The sequence below is a fragment of the Suricata suricatta genome, chromosome 16, assembly GCF_006229205.1.
Source record: "Suricata suricatta isolate VVHF042 chromosome 16, meerkat_22Aug2017_6uvM2_HiC, whole genome shotgun sequence".
NCBI classification, from domain to species: Eukaryota; Metazoa; Chordata; class Mammalia; order Carnivora; family Herpestidae; genus Suricata; species Suricata suricatta.
The window spans coordinates 13,526,725-13,546,454 of record NC_043715.1 but is presented as its reverse complement, the minus strand read 5'-3'; the positions used below and the strand labels follow the sequence as shown (position 1 = coordinate 13,546,454).

At 40.5% G+C, this 19,730-nt stretch overlaps 1 protein-coding gene across 4 annotated transcripts in view; it reads right to left on the bottom strand.

Annotated features, from left to right (window-relative positions):
• Positions 1-19,730, bottom strand: part of IST1 (IST1 factor associated with ESCRT-III) — a 47,749-nt gene that overhangs the window by 14,665 nt on the left and 13,354 nt on the right. The window contains exons 1-2 of one of the 4 annotated variants that reach the window (XM_029925175.1): positions 18,580-18,665; positions 4,601-4,683 (exon numbers count right to left, since the gene is read on the bottom strand). The exons of 2 other annotated variants lie outside the window; for them this stretch is intronic. The gene's annotated coding sequence lies outside the window, so the exon portion shown is untranslated. Of the gene's footprint in view, positions 1-4,600; positions 4,684-18,579; positions 18,682-19,730 lie in introns of those variants that run through there. One more of the 4 variants, XM_029925174.1, reaches the window with a different exon arrangement.

Sequence of the window (19,730 nt, the reverse complement as noted above, 5' to 3'; positions counted from 1 at the left end):
CACAGAGGTGAAATCTCACCAGGTGCCAACTATCAGCCCTTCTGTCTCACCACTACTCCAGAAATTAAGTCAATAGATGTATAAGGACAAGATTTGGGTACAAAGCCCAAATGTAGCATTGCCTGCACAACAATAATATTAAAACTGTGATTAAAAAGGTATACATAGTCTTGATATCCCTCTTAACTCAGATGCTGTTCCATCAAGGGCCAGTGCAAGAAGAGAGCGACGGCAGAGGACATTCATTCTGCCACAGAGCTCTGGGAAGCTTCCAAGAAGAGGAAGGATGCACATTACGTTTGAAGTGTAAGCAGGGCTCTACAAAGAGGCAATGCAGCAAAGGTGACAGAGGCTTGATTTTCAATCCTGACTTCTGTTTTTAACAGCCTTTGTGGATGCTATTTAACAACTCTGAGCTGCATTTTCCTTACCTTTAAAAGGAATGCAACAGCAGCTACCACTAAATAAACACGGGAACAAACTACCAAATCCTAGCAGGCACTCTCCCATGCAGAAAGCATCAGCCATATGCCTCAGCAGAAAGCAAAACAGGCAAGAAAGTTTCTGGAAAACAAAAGAAGAAAACTAGCAGCAGGTTTAATAGGATATTAAACCACAACCAGAAATATAACGTTGCCTATGTGTAAAGAGCAAGTGTCCAGAGAGACAAGTGCCTAAACTCCAAAGAAGGAACATTAAAGTGCATGTGATATGCACAAATGAGGTTCTGGAAAGGGAATGCTTGGGGGAGAATGTGACAAGGAAGAGAGGGGAGAAAAATCATAAGGGCAAAAGGGCAGAAGGGGGAGATTTAGAGTTCTGTCACACAGAACAACAAAGTTTTTTTTAAAGTCAAAGCAAAAACATCTTCCCATCTCAGTAAAACGTAATGAGGATGTAAACAGATAAAGAATAGTGCTAATTAATATGCTAATACATTAATACATATTAGGAAAATAAAGTTTACCCAAAAAATTAATCAGAATAGGTATCTCAAGTGAGCTAGGCAATGAAAGACACAGGTTAACAAAAGAAGTAGATAACAAAGAAGTGACGTTAGCAACATGAAATGTTGGAGGTTGTAAAGACATCTTTATTTCACGTAGTTGCCTAAGATTGGGGAGAATCCATAAATGCTAGCTTTGGAACATGCTGAAAGAGTAGAGCATAATAACCTGGAATAGAAAAGATCCCAAGTCCTAAGAATAGGGACTGTGAGGAAGAAAAGTGCTCTACTTCTCTGAAAGAGACACTTAACAAATGTTTTATGCTGCAAATTAGAAACCCAACCCTGTGAAGGAAGTTGAAAATATTGAAATATGGAAAAGTTGTTTATATTTTACTTTTAATCTTTTAACTGGGGACGTTTGGGAAAACAAACTCTAAAAGCCTACTGTAAACCTGTGGAAGACAGATAAAAATAAACCCAAATTACTAATCCTATCATTCAGTAATAACACTTATTTGTTCAAATCTTAAAAAGTAAGTAAAATCACAGGGCCTGTTCAAAGACTCTAACAATCAGGTTCCAGCTAAAAACAGATAGCATCCACATCCTGGGTAATTTGAGAAGAATGTAAAGATTATTTACAAGGTGTGGGTAAGGTTCCAAGAACCCCACAAAGGATAGTGGATTGTCCACTAACACATCCAGGCCTGAAAAGGCAAGATAAGCAACTGAAACCTGGCAAGGGGATCTCCAAGACAAAAATCATGCTCTTTGGTAGAGTCATGCAGACAATTCACAGCAATCTGGCCAGAAAGGAGAAGGGAAATAAATACCTAGCCCCATTCCTCCTGCCCTCTGGTCTCCTGGTACCTCTCCCATCTATCCCCAGCTGGAAGACAGAAAGAAGAGAAGCCTACAGACACAGTGCACAAGAGTGAGCCTCCGAAGACATATCAGAGGGAACAAAAGCTATGTGACTCTGGAAAAGAAAACAGAAGTTATCTAGCACAAAGACTGTACATACACAAGACCAAACCAGGAACCTAGATCTACCACAGCAACCCCAGATTTATACCATAGTAAGATTTCAGCTAACCAGACTAGTAAACAAATTAAATGAATTATCTTAAAAAGAAAACTGTGTCCTTTCCACACTAAATACAGTATGATGAACAAAACTTAAGCCTCTTATCTCTAAAGACCCTTCAACTCTAAGATTCTGCAGGATCCTAGATATCCAATTGTAGTAAATTATATGGAAGAGGGAAAAAAACCATAGACAACAGAGATTAATCCTCAAGACATCTCTTAGAAATCTAATTTTTTAAAAAATAACCTAACATTGAAGGGAAACCTGGGTGGCACAGTCGTTTAGGCATCCAGCTTTGGGTCAGGTCACCATCTAACAGTTCATGAGTTCGAGCCCTGCTTCAGGCTCTGTGCTAACCATGCAGAGCCTGCTTGGGATTCTCCATCTCCCTCACTATCTGCCTCTCCCTGCACACTATCTCTCTCGAATAAATAAATAAACTTTAAAAGTTATTTAAAGGGGTGCCTGGGTGGCTCAGTCAGTTAAGTGTCCAGCTTCGGCTCAGGTCATGATCTCATGGTTCATGGGTTCAAGCCCCGCATCAGACTCTGTGCTGACAGCTAGCTCAGAGCCTGGAGCCTGTCTTCAGATTCTGTGTGTCTCCCTCTCTCTCTGATCTTCCCCTGCTCATGCTGTCTCTCTCTCTCAAAAATAAATAAAACATTTAAAAAAATATTATTTAAAAAATTAACATAACATTGTTTTCCTGGAAAAATAAACCCAGCAACTCATTTTATACATTCTTCCATTCAGCTAGTATTAAGCATTTTATTAAATACCAGAAATTATGCTAAGTTCTGTAAGTAAAAAAATAAAAATTATCAGTCTTCTTGCTATCACACTCAAAAATTTCAGATCCATGAAAAACTAGGCCATCTAGAATAAAAGAATGCATATATTAATGTTATTAAATATAAACAAATCACCAATAAAAAATAAATTGACTAAAAATAAGCAATGGACTTTGAAGAGATACTTCTCCAAAAATCATGTGCAAACAGCCTACAGGCATATAAAAAATGTTCAACTTCACTAACCATTAGAGAAATGCAATCAAACCCACTATGAGATAATACTTCACACCCATCAGAGTGGCTACTATTAAAAAAAGGTGTTAGCAAGGATGTGAAAAAACTGGAGCCCTTATGTATTGTTGTTGGTGAGACTGTGAAGTGGGGTACCACTATGGAAAACAGTGTGGTAGTTCCTTAAAAATTTGAACATAGAATTACCATGCGACCCAGCAATCCCACTTCTGGGGACATATCCAACAGAACTGAATATAGAATCTCAAAGAGATATACACACACCCATATTAATAGCATTATTCACTACAACCACAAGGTGAAAATAACCCCTATATACACTGACAGATGAATGAGTAAGCAAAAAGTACTTTTGTGTTTATGTGTTTTGACACACATACAATAGAGTATTAGTATAATCTAAGTCCATGTTATAGCATGTGACAGGATTTCTTTCCTTTATAAGGGTGAATAATATTCTATTAGTCTAATATTCTAATAATAATAGACTATTAGTACCTAATAAAATGTCTGTCTTAATGTGTAAGATAAATGTACACATGTACCTTAGAATCTGGCAATCCCATTCCTTAACATATACCCTCAAAGAAATCTGTACAGAGGGTCATAAAGACAAATGTATAAGGATTCTGTGGTAGCAAGGTGGTAGAGGTTATGGTATGGCCATTATAAGAGGACAAATAAACTGTGACAGCAGCAGTCAGAATGAATGAACTAGCTACCCTCAGAACAACCTGTGTAGTAGTCAGAAATCTGAGCCCTGCATTAAGCTCTGTGCGGACAGCTCAGAACATGGCACCTGCTTTGGATTCTGTCTCCCTCTCTCTGCCCCTCCCCTGCTCCCATTCATCTCTCTCTCAAAAAAAAAAAAAAAAAAAAAAAAAAAAAAAAAACCACTGGGGGGGAAAAAAAATAACAGGGGCACCTGGGCGCCTCAGCTGGTTAAGCATCCGACTTCTGCTTAGGTCATCATCTCGCAGTTCGTGGGTTCGAGTCCCGCATCAGGCTCTGTGCTGACAGCTCAGAGCCTGGAGCCTGCTTTAGATTCTGTGTCTCCCTCTGTCTCTGCCCTTCCCCATCTTGCACTCTGACTCTCTCTCAGAAATAAACATTAAAATAAATGGCGGGGCGGGGGGCGAGGTGCCTGGTGGCTCAGTCGCTTAGCATCCGACTTCAGCTCAGGTCATGATCTTGCGGTTCGAGCCCCGCGTGGGGCTCTGTGCTGACAGCTTGCTCAGAGACTGGAGCCTGTCTTCAGATTCTATGTCTCCCTCTCTCTGACCCTCCCCTGTTCGTGCTCTTTCTCTCTGTCTCTCAAAAATACATTTAAAAAAAAATTAAAGGAAATTTTTTAATGACAAAGACTTTATAAATCAACTGCTATAAAAAATACTGCAACAAGGTGTGTATTTTTGAAGTAAATGGATATAAAGTCTCAGAAAAGAAATTAAAGATACAAAGAAAAAACATAAACTTCAGAACTGAAAAAAACAATAACCAAGGTAAGAAACTCACTGATGGGCTCAATAGCAGAATAGAAATGAGAGGAAAGAGTCAGGGCACTTGGAAGATAGATCAATCAATGCAGAGTATCCAATCTGAAAAAGAAATTAAAAAAAAAATTTTTTAAGTGAACAAACTACTAGAGTTCTGTAGGACAACAGCAGAAGACTAAACATTTGTGTCCTAAGAGTTGCAGAAGGATGGAAAAAAGTGTAGCACCACAATAAAATGTAAAAAACTATAGGCTGAAAACTTTTCAAATTTAGCAAAAAGCACAGATTGAAAAAGCTTAGGAAATTAAAAACGAATAAATCCAAAGAAATGTATGCCCAGACTCCTGATAATCAAACTGCAGAAACCTAAAAATAAATTTGTAAAATACTGGAAGTAGCCAGAGAAAAATGCATTGCCTGTTCTATTAATCTACTGATCTATTCAATGACTGAATTTCACTTCAGACACCATGGAGGCCAAACAGTAGAACAATATTTCTAAACTGCTGAAAGAACTGTTTGCCAGGAATTCTTCAGAAATGAAGGCAGGGGCGCCTTAGTGGCTCAGTCGGTTAAGCCTCCAACTTCCGCTCAGGTCAGATCTCACGTTCGTGGGTTCGGGTTCGAGCGCGCGTCAGGTCAGAGCCTACTTCCGGTTCTGGGTCTCCTTCTCTCTTTGCCCTTCCCCCTCTCATGCTCTGTCTCTTTCTGTATCAAAAATAAAACATTTAAAAAATTCTAGAAATGAAGGCAAAATAAAGTCATTTTCAGATGAAGGAAAACTAATAAAAGAATTTTTCACCAACAAACCTGCTCTAAAGTTTTCCAGGGGCTCCTGGGTGGCTCAGTCAGTTAAGTGACCGACTTCACCTCAGGTCAGGATCTCACTACTCGTGGGCTTGAGCCGGCATCAGCTCCGTGCTGACAGCCCAGAGCCTGGAGCCTGCTTCGGATTCCGTATCTCCCTCTCTCTTTCTGCCCCTCCCCCACTTGCTTGCGAGCACGTGCTCTCAAAAAAAAAAAAAAAGTTAAAAAAAATTAAAAAAGTTTTCCAGGAAGGATGAAGTGATATCAAAAGGAAACTTGGAAAATTAAAATACAGGAAAAAATGGGAAATATGTATAGCTTACGTTACAGAAATGGCAAATATCTGGGAAACGTTACACATGACTCAAGTCTCTTAAAATTTATTTTACAGTTAAAAACAAATAACATTGTCTAATGCAGTTTTTGATGTATATAGATGTAATACACAAGATAAGCACAACACAATGAACTAAAAGCTAAGATATGTTTCTGTATTCCACAATAAATGGCAAAATACTGACTCTCAGCAGACTGTGAAAGTATTTCTATTATAATCCCTACAGTGACCTGTAAAACATACCATACAAAAAAGTATCAAAAAACTTGAGACTTAAAACTAGAAGAGTAAAGTGTTCAAATAACCCCAAAGACAGGAAAGCAGAAACAGAAACGAAAAATAGAGGAATAGAAAACATAATAAAATGGACCTAAATTCAACAGTCCTACCTAATTATGTAGAAATGGTATAAAACAACAATTTAAAGACAGAGTGGTCTTAAAAATGGTCCATCTATATACTAACAAGAAGAAACTCACTTTGATATAATGAGTAAAAAGGTAAAAGTAAAAGGATGAGGAGCGGGACACCTGGGTGGCTCAGTAGGTTGAGCGTCCAGCTTTGGCTCAGGTCATGATCTCACGGTTCGTGGGTTTGAGCCTGTCAGGATCTGTGCTGACAGCTAGCTCAGAGCCTGGAGCCTGCTTCGGATTCTGTATCTCCCTCTTTGACCCTCCCCTGATCATGCTGTCTGTCTCTCAAAAATAAATAAAAAAACATTAAAAGAAAAAAAAAAGATGAGGGGCTCCTGGGTGGTTCAGTCAGTTAAGCATGACTTGGGCTCAGGTCATGATTTTGTGGTTCATGAGTTCAAGCCACGCATCGGGCTCTCTACTCTCAGCACAGAGCCCACTTCAGATCCTGTCTCCCTCTCTCTGCCCTTCCCATTTGCGCTTGTGTCTATCTCTTTTTCAAAAATAAACATTTAAAAAATAAAAATAAAAAAGTAAAAGGATGAAAAGAGGTGTAGTATATAAACATCAAAAAAAAAAGTTGTAAGTTTCTATCTTTTTGACACCCTCCACCTATTTTAGTACAAACATAGTTATAAAATAACTTAAGTCATGGGGATGTGAATGTATGGATTAGTTAATATTACTGCACTACATATTTGAAAGTTCCTGCGAATAGATCTTAAAAGTTCTTATCAATGGACACCTGGGTGGCTCAGTCAGTTAAGCGTCTGACTCTTGATTTTGGCTCACGTCAGGATCTCACAGTTTGTGAGTTTGAGTTCCACACTGGGCTCTGCACCAATGGCACAGAACCTGCTAGGGATTCTCTCTCCCTCTCAAAATAAATAAACTAAAAAAAGAAAAAAAAGCAGGGCAGGAGGGAAAGAGACAGGACACCTGGGTGGCTCAGTGGAGTTAAGCGTCTAACTCTTGATTTCAGCTCAGGTCATGATGAAACAGTTCTTGAGTTTGAGACCCAATTCAAATTGTACAATCAGTACAGAGCCTGCTTGGGATTCTCTCTCCCCTCTCTCTTTGCCCCTTCCCATTTGTGTTCTTCCTGTCTCTAAGTAAATAATTAAACTTAAAAAAAAAAAAAAAAAAAAAAAACAGGAGCACCTGGGTGGCTCAGTCGGTTAAGCAATCGACTTCGGCTCAGGTCATGATGTCACGGTTTGTGGGTTCGAGCCCTGCATCGGCCTCTGTGCGGACAGCTTGCTCAGAGCCTGGAGCCTGCTTCAGATTCTGTGCCTCCCTCACTCTCTGACCCTCCCCTGCTCGCACTGTCTCTGTCTCTCAAAAATAAATAAAAACCACACACACACATAAATTTTTTTTTAAACTGTTAAAAAAAAGGGGGGGGTAACTGGGTGGCTCAGCTGGTGAAGTGTCCAACTTCAGCTCAAATTTTGGCTCAGGTCATGATCTCAGTTTGTGGGATTCTCTCCCTCTCTCTGCTCCTCCCCTGCTTGCCTTCACCTCCCTCCCCCCAATAATAAATTAAAAAGAAAAAAGTTAGTTAGTTGGAGAGACTATATTAATGTTAGACAAAGTAGATTTCAGAACAAGGAAAACCAAGAATAGAAAAGGAACATTACATAATGATTTAAAATAAGTGAATTTACCAAGGAAATATAACAATCCTAATAGTAAATATACCTAACAATAATGCTTTAAAACACATGAAACAAACACTGACAGGAAAAGAGAAGTAAGTCCCTAATTACATATGGAGACTTCAACATGACTTCCTCAGTAACTGATCAAACTGGTGGAATATCAACAAGGATGTACAAAAACTGTATCTCATTGATACTGGCAGAACACTTCACCCAACACGGTAATGTACATGGAGAACACCTGAATATAGACCATATCCTAGGATACAAAAAAAACATTAACAGAACAGAATGGAAGTCACATGGAATATATCTTTTAACCATATGTTAACTAAATTAGAGCTCAGTAACAAGAAACACAACAGAAAATTGCCAAACATTTAACAACACACTTCTACATAATCCATGGGTCAAAGAGGAAGTTACAAGCAGAAACATTTTTATTTATTTTTAATTTCAAAAAAGTTTTTTTTTACATTTATTTTTGAGAGACAGAGCGTGAGTAGGGAAGAGGCAGAGAGAGAAGGAGACACAGAATCTGAAGGACGCTCCAGGCTCTGTCTGCACTGGCATCAGAGCCCAACGTAGGGCTTAAACCCATAAACTGTGAGATCACAACCTGAGCTGAAGTCGGACCCTTAACCGACTAAGCCACCCAGGCACCCCAAGCAGAAACATTTTTAAAGGTCTGAACTGCAAGAAAATGAAAATATTGAAATTTGTAGATGTAACTTCAAAAGTAGTCTGGTGACCTTGGGTGGCTCAATCGGTTAAGTGTCCAACTTCAACTCGGGTCGTGATCTCACAGTTTGTGGGTTCCAGCCCTGAATTGGGCTCTGTTGATGGCTGGATCCGGAGTCTGCTTCAGATTTTGTGTCTCCCTTGCTCTCTGACCCTTCCCCACTCATTTTCTCTCAAGCGCGTGCTCTGTCCCAAATATAAACTTAAAAAAATTTTTAGGTGTGTTTGGGTGGCTCAGTCAGTTGAGCATTCAACTTTAGCACAGGTCATGATCTCATGATTATGAGGTTGAGCCCCATACTGGGTCCTCTGTTGTCAGCACAGAGCCTGCTTCAGATCATCTATCTCCCTCTCTCTGCCCCTCCCCGACTCATGCTCACTTGCTTGCACTCAAAAATAAATTTTTTAAATTAAAACAATTAAAAATAAAACAAAAATTGGTAAATTTGGGGGCACCTGGCTGGCTCAGTCAGTAGAGCATGTGACTCTTAATCTCAGAGTGGTGAGTTCAAGTCCCATGTTGTGTAACGATTACTTAATGAAGAGGGGAATATCATTACAGATCCTATAGACAATTATTAAAAGGGGACATTATTGGGGTGCCTCAGTCGGTTGAGCATCTAACTTCAGCCCAAGTCATGATCTTATGGTTCGTAGGTTTGAGCCCCACATCAGGCTCGGTGCTGACAGCCCAGAATCTGGAGCCTGCTTCAGATTCTGTGTTGTCCTCTCTTTCTGCCTCTCTGCCCCCCCAACCCCCCTGTCACTCAAAATAAATAAAATTTTTAAAAGGGGGGACTTTATCAAATTATACCTATAAATTCAAACAAGTCAAGAATGGGCAAATCTCTTATACTCGATTTACCAAAATTGACACACAGAAATAGAAAATGTAATTGCCCCACATATATAACAAAAATTGAACGTAAGATTAAACACTATTCCAAAAAACAAATTCAAGCCCAAGTGGCTTCTCTATTAAACAAAATTCTATCAAACATTTACAGAAAATTAGACCAGTGTTATACAAACCTTCACATCTCATAAGACTGCTATGAGAATTAAGTGATAAATGGACTTTTTTATATGTGTTTTACATTGAAGTAAAATGTTTAAGGTATGCTTTGTATCTTTTTTCCCCAGCTTTAACTTTCTTGATTAACCTGTTTCACCATCACTGGAGGACTTCAACTGTATATTATCAGTATAATTCCTTGAAATCAAACATTTTTTTCTTTTTTCCTTCTCAAACACTATTTTTGTGGTTCCACTGTTATTCCCAAACCACGCAGCACAGTGCTTTGTACGAAGCTGTCACTATTACATTAATAAGAAATTGAAATAAAAATAACATTCTTTTTTCCAAATTCCACTAATTTACATAATTTAATTCTGTTGTTTTAGATTTAAGGAAAGAAAAATAATTTGCCAAAGTATTTTAACATAAGTTTCAAGGATTTTTCTTTTTCTTTTTTTAATGTTTATTTATTTACTTATGAGAGAGAGGCGCAGAGAGAGAGAAGGGAGAAAGAGAATCTCAAGCAGGCTTCATACCATTAGCCCAGAGCCCTAGGTGGAGCTAGAACTCACAAATCATGAGATCATGACCTGAGCCAAAACCAAGAGTCAGCAGCTTAACTGACTGAGCCAGCCAGGTGTCCCAATCTTTCTTTCTTTTTTTTTTTTTTTAAGCCTTTTCACTTGGTTTTAGTAATCTCTATACCCAACATGGGGATTGAACTCACAACCCCAAAATCAAGAGTCACATGCTCTTTGAACTGAGCCAGCCAGGTGCCCCTAAATTTCAAGAATTTTCAGCTTTCAGAAATTATACTCATTGAAGACAATGCCATTAAACCACAAAAGAAATAAAGACCTATACTAAATAATTATCAACTAAATAAATCATTAGACCCCAGACTAGTCTACTACAAAAAATCAATTTAATCACCTTTACAGGATTTTAACCTGTTTCCAAAGCTAACTACGATAACCTTTGTACCTGGCATGACTAATAATACTAATTTTAGGAATAATAATCTGAAAGCTAATAAAGTATTCTGCTCCAGTTACTGTTTCATACAAATCATATCACAAATCTATCATATAGATATTTGTATATCTATATACATAAAACATATATAAACAAATGTATGCACTGTTTATGTAAATACATATATACACACCATGTACTAATATTGTCCAATAACTCATTTAAAATTCTTTTTATGATTAAGAGGTTATTCTAAACTGCTATGCCTCAACATGTTTACTGTCATTCGACCACTCACCAAATCTTTGCTGAGTGCTCTTTTATCAAGTACTGTGCTAAGTCACCACGGACAAGAAGATATTTAAATAAAACCTAATCCTAATGCTTCAAAGAATTCACAATCTAATGAGAATGACATAAAAATAAATTGTGAGACATGTAAACAAGTGTAATACAAACACTATGAAAAGATTATGAGCTAGTGATTACAAAACTGTTTCTCAGTATTCTATCTTGTTTCTATGCAGGCATACCTCTTTTCATTGCACTTCTCAGATACTGCATTTTTTACGGCAAGTTGAGGGTTTGTAACCCTGCGTTAAGCAAGTCTATCAGCACCGTTATTCCAAAAGCATTTGCTCACTTCAAGTCTGTGTCACATTTTGTTAATTCTCACAATATTCCAAACTTTTTCATTATTATATTTGTCGTGGTGATGGGTGATCAGTGACCTTTGATGTTACTATTTCGATTGTAATTGGGGTGCCACCAACCACCCCACAACCACTCCAATGCTAGACAGTTTTTTTTTTTTTTATTGGTAAGTATATGTGTTCTGACTGCTCAGCCATTCCCCCATCTCTTTCCCTTTGCTTAGGCATCCTATCCCCTAAGAAACAATACTGAAATTGTTGTAGGTTAACAAACCTGAGTAAAATGAAAAATCATTAACCAGCTGTTTTGGCTTCTATAAATTGCTTTGTGAATGCATCTCCCTGTTCACTGTTCTAACTGCATGGTAACTGCTGAAACATTGAGATAAAAGCCTATGTAGCTCCCTGTTAGTTATCAGAGGGTATAACTTCCACCTGCTTGCTAAGCACAACCACCACCCCTTTTACTAAGACCTGGCAGACAGTTAACTGATGAGAAATCATCCCCATTTCGCGATACCTTAGATGTATAACTATGACTGGTCATTTTAAAGGGACAAAGAGCCTTGAAGGGGTGCGTCCCTGCCAAAAATGCATTTGTGTATTACAATGTAATTGGCCACTATGGAATGCTATGGATTGTGATTGGTTAACTCAATAATGATGCATTCTGTCCATATAATCTCACTACCACCTTCGTTCTGGGGCCATTCTCTGCTCCTTAACATCAGGGAGATCAGGTTTGGCCCCGCCATAATAAAAGCATGCGGCCGTAAATGAAATCATGCCTCGCTTCTTTTCGTAGTGTGGTGGTCTTTTTGTAACTACCCCGCAACAAAGTCAGGCCAATCAATAACCCTACAACAGCCTCTAAGTGTTTAAGGCAAAGAAGAATCACGTGTCTCTTACTGTAAACGAAAAACTACAAATGATTAAATTCAATAAGCAAACAGGTCAAAAGCTGAGGCAGGCCAAAAGTGAGACTTCCTGCACCAGTCAAGTTGTGAATGAAAGGGAAAAGTTCTTAACGGAAATGAAGAGTGCTACCCCATTGAACACACATAGATGAAAAAGTCTTATACTGGAAGGGGATGCCATCTAGGACTTCTATAGATCAAGAGAAGTCAATGCCTGGAATCAATGCTTCATAGAAAAGGCTGATTCTCTTGTTAGGGGTTAATGCAGCCAGTGACTTTAAGCTGAAACCAATGCTCATTTACCATTCTGAAAATCTTAGGGCCCTTAAGAATTATGCTTAATCTGGGGGAGCCTGGGTGGCCCAGTCGGTTACCATTTGACTTCGGCTCAGGTCATAATCTTGCATTGTGAGTTCAAGCCCATATTAAGCTCTGTGCTGACAGTGCAGAGCCTCCTTAGGATTCTCTCTCTCTCTCTTCTCTTTCAAAATTAAATAAAACAAAAAAAATTATGCTAAATCTACTCTGCTTGTGCTCTACAAAGGGGACAACAAAGCCTGGATAATAGCCCATCTGTTTATAACATGGCTTATTAAATATTTTAAGCTCATCACTGAGACCTACTACTCAGAACAAAAAGATTCCTTTCAAACATTAATGTTCACTGACAACACACCTGTTGTCACCCAAGAACTCTGACAGAGATGTATGAGATTAATGTTGTTTTCAATGCCTGTTTTCAACATCCATTCTGTAGCCCCTGGATCAAGGAGATTTTTCTTTTCTTTCTTCCTTTTTTAATGTTTATTTATTTTTGAGAGACAGAAAGAGACAGAGTGTGAGCAGGGGAGGGACAGAGAAAGAGGGAGACACAGAATCCGAAGCAGGCTCCAGGCGATGAGCTGTCAGCAAGGAGCCCAATGCAGGGCTCGAACTCAAGAGCTGTGAAATCATGATCTGAACCAAAGTCAGCCGCCCCACCGAATGAGCCACATTTTTATGTTTTTTTTTTTTAATGTTTATTTATCATCAAGTCAGAAACAGCATGAGTCAGAAGCAAACTCCAGGTTCTAAGCTGTCAGCACAGAGCCTGATGTGGGGCTTAAACTCACAAACCATAAGATCGTGACCTGAAGTCTGATGTTTAACCGACTGAACTACCCAGGCACCCCTTTAATGTTTATTTCTGAGAAAGAGACACACTGCGAGCGAGAGAGGGGAAAAGAGAGGGAGACGTAGAATCTGAAGTGGACTCCAGGCTATGAGCTGTCAGCACAGAACCCAACAAGGCGCTTGAACTCACAAATGGTGAGGACGTGACCTGAGTCAAAGCTCAACCAACTGAGCCACCCAGGTGCCCTTCAAGTCTTACCTTTTAAGAAATATATCTTGGGGTGCCTGGGTGGCTCAGTTGGTTAAACATCCAGCTTCGGCTCAGGTCATGATCTCGCGGTTTGTGGGTTCAAGCCCTGCATCGGGCTCTGTGCTGATAGCTAGCTCAGAGCCTGGAGCCTGCTTCAGATTCTGTACCTCCTTCTCTCTCTGACCCTCCCCTGCTCCCACTGTCTCTCTGTGTCTCTCAAAAATAAAAAAAAAACATTAAAAAAAAAAGAAATATATCTTACATGGCTAGACCTGCCATAGATAGTGACTCCCCTGATGGACTTGGGCAGTTAATTGAAAACCTTCTACAAAGTATTCACCATCCTAGATGCCACTAAGAACATTTCAATTGTGATGCATGGCAAGAGAGTAAAATATCCACATTATCAGGAATTTGGAAAAAGTTGATTCCAACTTTGTGAATGACCTTGAAGGGTTCAAGACTTCAGGGGAGGAAGTAACTGCAAATCTATAAATAGCAAAAGAACTAAAATTAAAAGGGGAGCCTGAAGATGTGGCTGAATTGCTGCCATTTCCTGATAAAAACATCGATGAGAATTTTTTTTTTTTTACTATTTATCTAATTACTTAAACAATCTCTACACCCAATGTGGGGCTCAAACTCACAATCCCAAGACCAAGAGTCACATGCTCTTCTGACTGAGCCAGCCAGGTGCCCTGAGAAGTTGTTTCTCATAAATAAACCACTTTCTTCAGTAGTTTCTTAAGACGAATTCTACTCCTGGTGAAGACGCTGTGATTGTTGAAATGACAACAAAGAATTTAGGATATTACATAAACTTAGTTGATAAACCAGCAACAGGGTTTGAGAAGACTGATCCAAATTTTGAAAAAAAGTTCTATGGTGGGTAAAATATTATCAAACAGTATCATATGCTGAGAAATTGTTCATGAAAGAAGTCAAGTGATGCCAAAAAACTCCACTGTCTTATTTTAAGCAATTGCCACAGCTTCAGCTTCACCCCATCATCAGTCAGCAGCCATCGACATGGAGGGAGGACCTCCAGAGGTTACAGCTTGCTCAAAGTTAGCATTTTTTAGCAATAAAATTTTTTTGAGAGAGAGAGCATGCACATGCCCATGTGGGGAAAGGACAAAGGGAAGAAAGAGAGAGTCCTAGGCAGGTTCCACATCCAGTGCAGAGCCACATGCAGGGCTCAGTTTCACAACCATGAGATCATGACCTGCGCTGAAATCAAGAATCAACTTAACCAACTGAGCTGCCCAGGTGCCCCAGCAATATCTCCTGAGTAGGCCTGTACTACTATTTTTATTACTGTAACACCACTACGTCACACATTGGTTCTTCCCCAAAATCTCACTTTATCCCAATTCTTAACTCTGGAACAGTAAGTCCATCCAGTCCCACTTTTATCATTGATTTCTAAGAGCCTTTTAAAGGATGATCTTTTCATTCTGAATAAGGGAAGGTGTAAAACCATGGATTGAGTCACTCCTCATGTTGTTTGGAGGAGAAAGGTGATACTGCTGCAGTTCACACCTACTGCCCAAAATCATGTAGCTGCCCAGAGGTAGTAATCCTGAAAGCTCTATTTAAAGTAGCTAAAAAGTGGGGTGCCTGGGTGGCTCAGTCAGTTGAGTGTCCAACTTCAGCTCAGGTCATGATCTCACAGCTTGTGGGTTCGAGCCCCACATTAGGAACTGTGCAGACTGTTAGCTCAGAGCCTGGAGCCCGCTTCAAATTCTGTGTCTCTTTCTCTGCTCCTCCCTTGTGCACTCTCTCTCAAAAAATAAATAAATGTAAAAAAAAATTTTTTTAAAGTAGCTAAAAAGAGAAAAAAGATCCTGAATTTCTAAGGGACCAGCTTTAGCTTCAAAGCTGCCTCGTTCGTAAAGTGAGGAAGCAGAGTGAATAGTGACTAGAATGGTATTATGCAGTATAAAGAAAAGCTTTTATAATTGAAATGTATTAATTTATCTAGAATATTTCTTCCTTATAAAATAAATGATAAAGGGGCGCCTGGGTGGCTCAGTCGGTTAAGCGTCCGGCTTCGGCTCAGGTCAGATCTCACGGTTCGTGGGTTCAAGCCCCGCATGGGGCTCTGTGCTGACAGCTAGCTCAGAGCCTGGAGCCTGTTTCAGATTCTATATCTCCCTCTCTCTCTGACCCTCCCCTGCTCGCACTGTCTCTATCTCTCAAAGATAAATAAAAAAGCATTAAAAAAATTTTTTATATAAATGATATGAACAGATTTAGGTATGACCACTGTATTTCAGGTATGAAGATATGACATTAGAGTACAAACAAGCTAGAAGGCATTTCAAAGTTGATATAGTCCAATCCTTAAAACCTTTCATTTACAGAACGCCAACTTTACTGTATTTTCATACAGTATACTGTTACCAAATCTCACTGACCAAATTAATCAAGATTTAAAAATTAACAAAATAAAGGGCCACAAGACCTGTAGCAAGATGTGTAACTCATGAGAAAAGCACAAGCTACAGAAGTCAGAGACCATCAAGATTTTCTGGAGGAAGCTATAAATACTAAAATATGTAGGCATTATTAAAGTGTTTTTTATCTTGTTTCTCAATAAAATTAGTATTTTTTAAAAAATCACAGAAAATTCACTAGGTATACATTTTACCAAGAATTTTTCCTCATACTTTTACAAAGCTGTAATCATGGACTCTGACACTACTGAATCCTTTTACCACGTGACATAGTATCTGTTACAGTATTTGTAAATTTAGTTTAATGGCTACCTAACATTCCAATGAGTAATAATTTCTAATTTCCCTAACTTTCTGACATTTGTCATATAATGCTGAAATTAGTATTCATATGCATACTACTTTTTCTGTATTTGAAATTATTTCATTACGCTATACTCTAATGTCTAGTTTTATTTTATTTTTTTTTAATGTTTTATCTATGTTTGATACAGAGAGAGACACAGCATGAGAGGGGGAGGGGCAGACAGAGAAGGAGACACAGAATCTGAAGCAGGCTCCAGGCTCTGAGCTGGCTGTCAGCACAGAGCCTGACACGGGGCTCAAACCCACGAAAGTGAGATCTGACCTGAGCCGAAGTCCGAGGCTTAACTGACTGAGCCACCCAGGCGCCCCTATTTTCTTAATCAGTATAGACTCCATACAGCTGGGACTGGATTCTAATTTTAAAGGAATGTGAACTTTAGCAGACTAGAGTTGGGGATTCTGGAGGGTCCTCATCACTTAGAAGCCCAAAGGCACAGGAAGAGAGTAAAAACAAAGAATTTGGACAAAACAATAACACTACTTTAAAAATGAGAAGATTTCAGAAACTAGGTGACTTTAGGACTGCCTGGGTGGCTCAGTCTGTTAAGTGTCCGTCCAACTCTTGATCTCAGCTCAGGTCATAATCTCACAGTTCCAGAGATCAAGTCCTGAATCAGGCTCTGCACTGACAGCACAGAGTCTGTTTGGGATTCTCTCTCTGCCCCTCCCTTGCTCTCTCTGTCAAAACAACAAATAAACTTAAAAAAAAAAAAAAAGCAAAAGCCAGGTGACTTCAAAATGCAATGCTAACATTAAACTTTCAAAACACCTTTCTAAAAAAGTTTTTTAATGTTTATTTTTTGAGAGGGAGAGAGGCAGAGTGCAAGTGGGGGAGGGGCAGAGAGAGAAGGAGACACAGAATGTGAAGCAGGCTGCAGACTCTGAGCTGTTAGTACAGAGCCCAATGCGGGGATTAAACTCACTGACCGTGATACAATGACCTGGGCTAAAGTCCAACGCTTAACCCACTGAGCCACCCAGGCGCCCCTCAAAACACTCTTTTATCTTCTACGAAAGATGTAATTCTGAGGAAGCTGTAAAAACAAAATTTCCCAGGGCGCCTGGGTGGCTCAATCAAACCTTGGACTCCTGATTTCTGCTCAGGTCATGATCCCAAGGTTCCTGAGATGGAGCCCTGTGTTGGGCTCTGCACTGACAGCACAGAGCCTACTTCGGATTCCCTCCCTCTCTCTCTTCCCCTATCCCACTGGCGCGGGCCCTCTCAAAATAAACATTTAAAACAGACCAAAACAATCCCCCATGGACTACTGGATTGTACGTAGCCAAAAACTTCTCTGTGTATAGGCACACACATCTCTCAACCACTATTTTGTTAAATACATACACAAGGAGGGATACAAACAAAACAAAATTGGCTCTAAATCGATCGTTGTTGAAGCTGGAGAAGGAGGGAATTCATTATACTTTCTACATTTATCTGCTTGAAATTTTAATGAAAAGTTAAAAATATATACGCGTAAAAGAGAAAATTACAAATCCCTCAAGAGTTACTTATGACCGGCTTTTATTTTTAATTTTACAACAGAGAATGAAAAGTGGTTGTGTCTTTCCTACTGCCCGATTGTAAATGGACCTTCCATGGATCCCTATCCTTGCAAAAGTTTCCGCAGCTCGAGTTTTCAAGTCCCCAACTCCAGCACCCCGGAAGAGAATGGCCGAGAACACAGAGGAGAAGGAAGGACAGAACCTCAGGCTCCTCACTAGGTCTCTCGTAAAACACGTAAGGGGCGAAGGCCAATGCTGGCTTAATACAGATAAAGGCCATTTCCTTCGGCCAAAGAGGGCCCAAGTCCGGGGTCCCCCAGGAACCACCTCAGGAGGCCGCCCCGCCAGGTGGAGGCGATCAGACTCTCAAGTTCAACTGAGACACCGACCTTCCCCAACTCTCTGGACCAGTGTAGGCGGCACAGGAGTGTCACCGAGACCGCAGGACAAGCCCTGTCACCAACGGGAGAGCCGAGGCCGTGGCGTTTCCGCCTCGAGGCAGAAAGCACAACAGTAAACTTTCGCCGCTTCAAGTATCCAGGACCAGCGGTCTCCAAGCTGCTCGGGGCCCTGCCACGCCCCCAACCCCGGCCTCAGGTGGGCCTCCTGCAACGCGGATCCTCGGGCCTGACCTCCGGCCTGACCCCTAAACCGAGGATTCTTCCCTTTCTCCTCAACTGCTACCTCAGGGTCGTCTGAACCCAAGATTTGGGGCTTCTAAATCTGGAGCGCAGTGGGAGGAGGAAAACAAAGACCCTTGACGCTGAGACTGCCACACTCACCCGGCTGAATCCAGGTGCGAAAACGGCTGAGACGCACTTAGCACTGAACGATCAGCATCCAAAATGGCGGCTCCCTCAGCCTCAGCACATCAAACGCGGGCGGAAGAATCTGCGAGGCCAAGGTAGCCACGCCCCCCTTCCCAGGGATTGGCTGCGCTCCCTCCCCTCCCGGAACTCTTGTTCGGAAGGCCTCTAGCCTCCCTCTTTCAGCTCCCTTCGGAGCCGGCGCGATTGGGACTACTTCCCGCAGCGGAGGCATGGGTGGTGACGCGTTTAGACGTCATGCCACATGCGGCGGCGTCTTTTGGTAGAGGCACGCCCAGAGTTTGTAGGAATTACCCTAGGCGTAGGGAGGCAGGAGGGAGTGGTTTGTTCACCTGATCTGTGCCCTCTCTTCTTTTTCTGCATTGTTCTAGTCCCTCGAAAAACCGGCTCCAGCACTACCTTTAAAACACCCAGTGTTAACTCCCTGAGATTTGCTCCGGTGACTCGCTCAACTCCAGTGGCCCGGGGGGCTTTCCCCCGCGTCAGTTTCTTTCCTCCCGCGACAATGACTGAGGTTTCCACCCCTTTAAAGCTTTTATCCGACCCTTCACCCTATTCCCTTTGTTGCCACCATCACTCCATCGATGCTAGTCGTGACCCTTTTTTAAACCAAATCTAATTACTGTTTTAACCGGAATCTTTAGTCTGTATTATTTAATTCACTAATCTGTTTCCTCTACACCACGGTCTCCAGGAAATTACCTATCTCTGTATTCAGAGGAAACTTTGATTTAGTTTTCCTTGTTTTCCACCTGAAAACCATTGTCTCCGGTTACTACTAGAAGGGACTTCTTTCGCCCTTGGTTTCTAGAAGGAGGTAACCCTGCCCCCTGGTGTAGAGGCTTCTTCTACCGGGATCAACATTGTGGTTTGCTAAATTGTAACGAGGTCATATGACAAGGATGGACTATGCGTTACTGTATGAGATTTATATGAATTTAGAAGTGCTGTTTTTATACTCACTTGAAATATTTCTAAAAGAACCGGTTCCAGAACCTCAAAATACAGTGTTTGGTTCTTTTTAAATGTGTGAGGTTTTCCCCCCTGTAAATGCATGCAAATATAAATCAGCCTGTTGTGCAATAAGGTAATGGCATCTTAAAAAA